The sequence below is a fragment of the Phyllobates terribilis genome, unplaced genomic scaffold, assembly GCF_046119375.1.
Source record: "Phyllobates terribilis strain yellow unplaced genomic scaffold, ASM4611937v1 Scaffold_5__5_contigs__length_657084704, whole genome shotgun sequence".
Lineage (NCBI taxonomy): Eukaryota > Metazoa > Chordata > Amphibia > Anura > Dendrobatidae > Phyllobates > Phyllobates terribilis.
In genome coordinates this window covers 106,602,846-106,610,376 of record NW_027362765.1, presented here as the reverse complement: position 1 = coordinate 106,610,376, position 7,531 = coordinate 106,602,846, and the positions used below count along the sequence as shown (strand labels likewise).

General features: G+C 45.6%; 1 long non-coding RNA gene across 2 annotated transcripts in view; it reads right to left on the bottom strand.

Moving 5' to 3' along the window:
- Positions 1–282: 282 nt before the first annotated feature.
- Positions 283–7,531, bottom strand: part of LOC141270908 (uncharacterized) — a 135,512-nt gene continuing 128,263 nt past the window's right edge. The window contains exons 1-3 of one of the 2 annotated variants that reach the window (XR_012321757.1): positions 7,150–7,321; positions 2,824–3,037; positions 283–1,621 (exon numbers count right to left, since the gene is read on the bottom strand). This is a non-coding gene — a long non-coding RNA (uncharacterized lncRNA). Of the gene's footprint in view, positions 1,622–2,823; positions 3,038–7,149; positions 7,322–7,531 lie in introns of those variants that run through there. The other variant, XR_012321756.1, reaches the window with a different exon arrangement.

Sequence of the window (7,531 nt, the reverse complement as noted above, 5' to 3'; positions counted from 1 at the left end):
CTGTACTGATCCTGAGTTATATCCTGTATTATACTCCAGAGCTGCTCTCACTATTCCGCTAGTGGAGTCACTGTGTACATTGTATTGCCAAGTTTTTAGCAATAAGGTTCGAATACGGCTTTAAAGAAGGCAACCACTTCTAATATAACGCAATTTTATTTAGAATAGTTAATTTGAAAGATAAAATACAGAATCAAAGGAATAGTATGATATTATGATATTGCGTACACTTTTGTAGATTAAAGGTTACAAAGGTTAAATACTTATAAAGGTTACATACTTACTATTAGATAGAAGAAGAAAAAGATTTCCGTAGTAGCATGTGCATCATCTGTCCAGAAACTTCAGCTGGAGAAGCGTTCAGCGATGTACAGAGAATGCGTACTAGGTCCTACACTGTAAAGAGCGTCCTCTTCACAGGTCCACAATGCTTCTGCCATAACTGAATTCTTCAACAGCTTTATACATTTTAGAAAAAGGCTTACCCAACCGAATATTATGTAAGCATGAAAGTTCATAGGTTGTTGTCCAACATTCCAATCCTGTGACAGTGGCCAGCTATCACAGATAAGCAATGCCGAACAAGACCTGTTCACGGACCATTCTACTTCTGTCATAATGTTTACATATGATAAGAGTAAATCTTACACCGGGTTATAAATCAGAACAAGGTTTTATTCCCAGACAGTATATTGTGTTAAGAAGCTATCTATCAGTGAGATACATTCACAGATAAAGTATACCTTAACACAGAATATATAATTAGAATATTAATTAAAGGTTGGATACATCATAATGGGTTTCAGATAGCCACTTATATTTTTGGTACTACAATAAGCGTCTCCATCTTAAGCCATATGCCTGTAGTCTTATTTACAATTTTGTGAAATTGTCTGTCTCTGGTTCTAGCAAACACAGTGTATACACAGTCTAATTCCCTTCAGTAATAAAGATTAAACCTCAGACTGTTAGCAAACTTAAACTAAAGCTATGTTTTAGCATGTCTGGACTAATGACCCCTAGTCTACTGAGGTAGGATACCTACAAATGCTGACATGTCTGGTTCCTATTTTATTTCAATATGGATTTGAAATATAAAATAGCCATTTTTCATGTTCATACTACAATCCATCCTTGGTTATCTGAAACCATATATTATTTATATCCAACGCCATATCCCAAAGGAATAACTCCAACAGATGCAATGTTTTCAGTCTTTATAGTGATCATATCTTCAGTAATAAAATCTTCTCCAGTACAGTTTATACAAGCATAATAGGGGTTGTATGTATAATTCTGAAACACATCTCCTTCTTCCACCTCCTCATCTTGGATAAATCCCCCTATCAATTTGGTCCACAGTCGTAAGGGGGTTGGTATAGCTACCATACAAGTTTCCAACACATTTGTAGCCCTAGCAGTCTTTGTCATACAAAAAGGGCTCATGTTTGTCAGTTGCGCCAAGTAGCTCCATCAATTCTGTTTAATTTTCCATAAAGCCTCAATCTCCTTGTCCGGCGTTTCTCTTTCCCTTCTGTATAACGATTGGGTAGTGACAGAGACCCAAAGGACCATGCCTGTAAAACCGATCATCCACCATCTCCAATTTTGAATTTTGAATCTAAAATGGAAATATATACATTAGTCTCTGAGAAATCACCTGTCTGCAGGAACATGTTCCCACTTCTCTTGTCCTGGCTTCATCACTATTAACACATTGTCTGCCCCTTGGGCGATCACCTCTGCAGGTTCTGGAGGACCTTTATCTCCAGGTTGCTTCACCCAGATTTTAGCACCATCATTCAGAAAATGAGTGGAGCCAAAACCTCTATCTCCTCCAACTGTTATTATTGTAGGAGCTGTTCCCTTGATTATTTTCATTTTCTGGATAGATAAAATTATTAATTGAGCTATACTGTCTCCTTTTTGGATCAACAAGTCATTATCCCCACTATTCAACAGGAGTACCTTGACCTCACCTTGATAATCCTGATCTATCACTCATCCCATCACTTGAATTCCTCTCAGGGCCAAACCTGATCTTGGAGCTATAAAACCAAAATGCTCAGGAGGCATTTGTAATCCTATAGTAGTTCTGATTGCCTTTACCACCCCTATTTCTAATCTAATTTCCTCATGAGAGTGTAAATCTAGTCCTGCTGCCTGTGGGGTGGCTCTATAATGTCCCAGAGCCCCTGGCTCTAGTTCCCAATAAAGAACTGTCTGTCCTGTGGTAATAGCTTTTAAAGGCATGATCTGTAAATTGGGGGTAATCATTCTCATTAACGGTGTTTCCTGTTCTCCAATTGGTCTGTTATTAAGAATGTTAAGGGCTTCACTTAAATGTTTTCTCCACCCTTTGTAGTTTCCATTTCCCAATTTCTTCTACTGTTCTTTCAATAGCCCATTCATCCGCTCTATCAATCCTGCGGCTTGAAGATAATATGAGATATGAAAGATCCACTCAATATTATGTTCTGAGCAGAACTCTGCGACCTTCCTGTTCTTGAAGTGACTACCATTGTCACTCTGAATTTGCAATGAAATACCGTAATACAATATTATGGTTTCCATGGTTTTAATAGTACTGTTAGCATTGGCCGTTTTACACGGACAAGTCATCATATGCCCTGAGTATGTGTCCACAGCCGTGCATACACACATCCTCCATCTTGTGGAAGGGGGCCAACGTACTCTACCTGCCAAATTTGTCCAGGTAGTTTACCTCGGGCTATCTGACCCCTAACAACATGGGGGACAGGTCTTTGTTGCGAATGTTGGCATACTGGACATTTCATAATTGTTTCATTGATTACATCTAACCTGATGGGCACCCTCTGGTCTGTGCCAATTGAGTCAGTCCGAGCAGCTCCTCAGTTGTGTCAGTCCGAGCAGCTCCTCAGTGGTGTCAGTCCGAGCAGCTCCTCAGCGGTGTTAGTCCGAGCAGCTCCTCAGCGGTGTCAGTCTTTACTGGATTCAGTGACTGATATTTTGGACTGTTCGTCTGCTACTGGGTTGAAGAATCTTTCCAGGGTATCTGAAGCACAAATAGCATCAACATGAAACACAGTCCATTTAATTATTTGTACAATTGCCCAGATATCTTGCCACAACTTTTTTCCCCATACTTCTTTGCTATGTATACTTGTAGTCTGATAGCCCACTGCGTTCCACACACGGTTGTTACCTTGGTAACTAGCTGACCCTTCTGTAAACCACGCTTGTTTCCTCTGCTCAGGAATCAATTGTTCAAAGGGTATCTCCTGCTCCTCAAATCCCATAGGGACTTTGCTTACCTTCTCATGCAATGTGGAGACTCCAGTAACTCCTGGTTTTGCTCTGTCCTGAATTGCCTCAATTTACTTTCCTCCTAATTCTGTAGTTATAACCTTGCACTCACTGAATTGTTTTGAAGTTCCATTAATCAAACTGGCTTCCGCCCCTGTATCTACCAACATGGCCAGCATGTCAATCACTTTTATCTGTCTCCCTCCATCGATCCACCAATTCAGATGAAGACATCATATTAGGAGAACATGATGCCCCTGTGGCGCCCCTGAGGGTTCAGTCGCCACAGGGGTACCGGGCGCTGAGTACGCCGACCTGCTCCTGGACCTTCTACCGTCGCCTCCATCCCCGGGCGCCACCGTTTGGGAGCAGTTACTGGCCCCGGATCCTGAGGCCCAAGCCGCCGCAGCCTCTGGAGGCCTGCTACCCCTCTCGCTCCGGAACCGCCAGCACCTGCCCTCGCCTGGGTGTACATGCACCTGAACCCGGACTGGTCCGCGAAGGTGGAGGACCAACAGTGGCCCCCATTAATGCCGTTGCCAGCACCCCCGGTTGCCTGCCCAGGAGGGGAGGAATTTAGATTTGACAACCAGGGGGGGGTCTAATGGGGTTTCCCCGGGAGACCCAAGCTGAAGCTCGACAGCGGAAGGAGTTTTGTGAACGCGAGCTCCTCCAGCTAGAGAGGGAACGACGTGCCCGGAGGGTCCACTGTGAACAACTGGAGGTGCGGTCAAAAGCCGCTAAGGCCCAAGCCAGACAGGCGGAGGGCTTCTGTCCCAGCCCCCGGGAGGAAGGACTTATCGTCCGGTTTCGCCAGGAAGCGGGATGGGGCTTCATCCGCAGCCCCAGTTCAAACATGATGTTTTTGTTAATCGGCGGGACGTTGAGCCCCACTTGGAGCAAGGCCACCCCGACCGCAATCTCTACCCTGGAGACTTGGCCTCATACACCCGCCACCACGGAATACGTGGGTTGTACGCCCTAGAGGTGCATCGGGTGTTTAAGGAAGATGCGCCCTGCCACGGGTGATCGGTCAGGATCCATGGGCAAGCACGAGCCGTACCCCCGGTAGGGATACCATCACTAGTGCGGCACCGGAGGCTGGACTTCCTTACCTCCCAGTTATATGTTTTACTAAGACATTGTTCCTGCGTACAGTGAGCAGTCAACAAACTTAATTGTATATAGTTTGCACCTATTAAGGTGCCCCCTATTGGTTTTATATGCACAACACCAGACCTGAGAACAAAAACCTGTCTGGTGTGGCACAAGTGGAGGTCCAACTCAGGATCGACATGCCCTGCAGCCACCCCAGGGCCTACGTTGAGGGTTTGCTTTGGACAGGTCCCTCATGCTGCTGAACTTGCATTTATACAATATTTTCTACTGTTTTATATATATACAATGCCTTTATATTTATCACGTATAACCTGCAACGCTTAAGAAAAATGCCTCCCATAAAGGGAAGATTGTTATTGTTTAAAAATAATTTAAATTTTTGAATGTCTGAAATATACCATGTCTTTGCTCTATTGCAGCCCGTGGACGTGCTGTGTTTCACCAGGGAAGAATGTGACGCCCCTGAGGGTTCAGTCGTCACAGGGGTACTGCACCTCAGAACGAGGTGTGGTATCTCCTCTCCCAGGTAAGGATGGAGTACTGCCCAGGACCCCAACCACACACTCAACACTACACCACTCCAGTTCTGAAGGGGGCCTAAAGCACCATAGTGCTGCCCCGGGGCTGAATGGAGGAGTTGGGGGGAACCAAAGTTAGGGGGAACCAAGTAGTGAGTGAGGGTGGAGGAAGCATTTATTTAAGCACTGTATTAGAATTCTATATAACTGGAGGCCATTTTAATAACAAGGTCTTTGGTCGTGGGTCTTTGGGACGGCAAGTCAGCACAAAGCTGCAGCCGGCTGAGGTTCCACGGTCCCCAGTCTCAGGCCTCGAGACGGGGGGTCGGGCAGAGTTATAACCGGCTCTGTCCCCGGTCAGGGTCCAAGCAAGAAAGCCCAGGAGGGGAGCAGAGGAGATAGGCTCCACAGGCGAAAGGATCTCAGGGGGTGCAGACGGAGCGAAGTCGCCACCTGCATACCTTATTCTGGCCCTGCCAGAGAGACCCTGCCGCAAGAGGGGGTACTGGTCCCCGATTATCTGACTTTGCACTTCACGTCTCTGTCGGAAAAGTCCGGAGGCTTATGTGGATCCCAGGGGGATACGGACGGAGCGGAGTCGCCACCTGTATGCCCTAATCTGAGTTTATCCAGAGGGACCCTGCCTTACGCCACGTTCTCACCACAAGTCACCAAAAAGGGCACCCAGTCGGTCCGGGAACTACACGTTAACCACAAGGGACATCGCAGTACCTGTACGGGACTCCGTGGGGGACACAAGGTGGGAGACGTTGAACAAGAGAGGAACACACTAGAGCGGGGGTCCTGACAAGTGCTCCTGAACTACCTGGAGAGTGCTGAACCCCACCCTGGTGGCAGCAGCTCGCCGTGTGACAGCAGAGAGAAGCTCTGAGCTGAGTAAACATCACAGTGAGTAAAGACTCGGATGACTTCAACTACTGCCTCTGTCTGTTCTTTCCTCCGCGGCTCTGCACCCGCCAACGCTCTATTCTACACCCTCTCTACGCTGCCCTGAGGCCCCGCTCCACCTGTGGGGAGCCACACCAACTAAGCTGCCTGAACACTAGCCTCAGAGGACTGTCGCAGCACTGGTGATCCTCACCAGACACCACGGGTGGCGTCACGAACATCCCTATCCCATACAACTTCCCCCCTTGTTTTAAGAGTGACCCCAGGGTACGGGCCCGGGAGCCGACCACCGCGACATCCCCCAAGATCAGGCAACAACAAGGCCCTGGTGCCGAGTCATTCCCCCATTCCCCTGGGCGCGTCACCCCCTTCTGTTGGGCTTTGAATTCCTGTATTGGATTTAACTTCAGCATAAAGATCCTCAAACCCCGGTGCTGTGGGCTTTTCTGGCGACGAGGAGGGAGTGGGCCCTCTCTCTCCCCGTGTCCTGCCTGGCCCCTGCTGTGGGGATTCAGAATCTTTTACTGTAACCTTTCTATTATGTGAAACCCCTGACTTTTTATTAACCTTCCCTCGCCTCCTTTTGTATTTATACTGCGCTACACATACAGCAGCCCTTTCTGCAACATGCTAATATCCATCACATCTGTCCATTAATAACTTATTCTGACACTGTGCTATAACCAATGCATTCTGGGCCTCAAACAACTGTCTTCCAATTCCTGAACTTTTGTTAATATACGTATTCTTTCCTCATGCTGTTTTCTACATGCATGTAACAAAATCCATCTTCTCCTGCTCACAGCACCCAATTCCTGTTTTTTTTCCACTCTCACTTTTTGCAGACATGTCACCACATCAGCATGTTCAGCATCATTCAAACATTTGTCCCATGATTCACTTAATCCAACACATTGCGACAACTCTTTGGCCAAAATATCGTAAGGAGCCTGCTCCCACCCTGGAATTTCTACAGAAACACTTACAACCTCTTTTTTCTTAAAGAGAGGCATGTTTTACGCAATATCACACTATCACACAGAGTCCCTTCTACTTTCCAATAAAACGAACTTCTAAGCCTTCTGCGTATCCTGCCGACTACGCCAAATTATGTATTGCCAAGTTTTTAGCAATAAGGTTCGGATATGGCTTTAAAGAAGGCAACCAATTCTAATATAACACAATTTTATTTAGAATAGTTAATTTGAAAGATAAAATACAGAATCAAAGGAATAGTATGATATTATAATATTGCGTACACTTTTGTAGATTAAAGGTTACAAAGGTTAAGTACTTATAAAGGTTACATACTTACTATTAGATAGAAGAAGAAAAAGATTTCCCTAGTAGCATGTACATCATCTGTCCAGAAACTTCAGCTGGAGAAGCGTTCAGCGATGGGCAGAGAATGCATCCTAGGTCCTACACTGTAAAGAGTCCTCTTCACAGGTCCACAATGCTTCTGCCATAACTGAATTCTTCAACAGCTTTATACATTTTAGAAAAAGGCTTACCCAACCTAATATTACGTAAGCATGAAAGTTCATAGGTTGTTCCAACATTCCAATCCTGTGACAGTGGCCTGCTATCACAGATAAGCAATGCCGGACAAGACCTGTTCACGGACCATTCTACTTCTGTCATAATGTTTACATATGATAAGAGTAAATCTTACACCGGATTATAAATCAGAACAA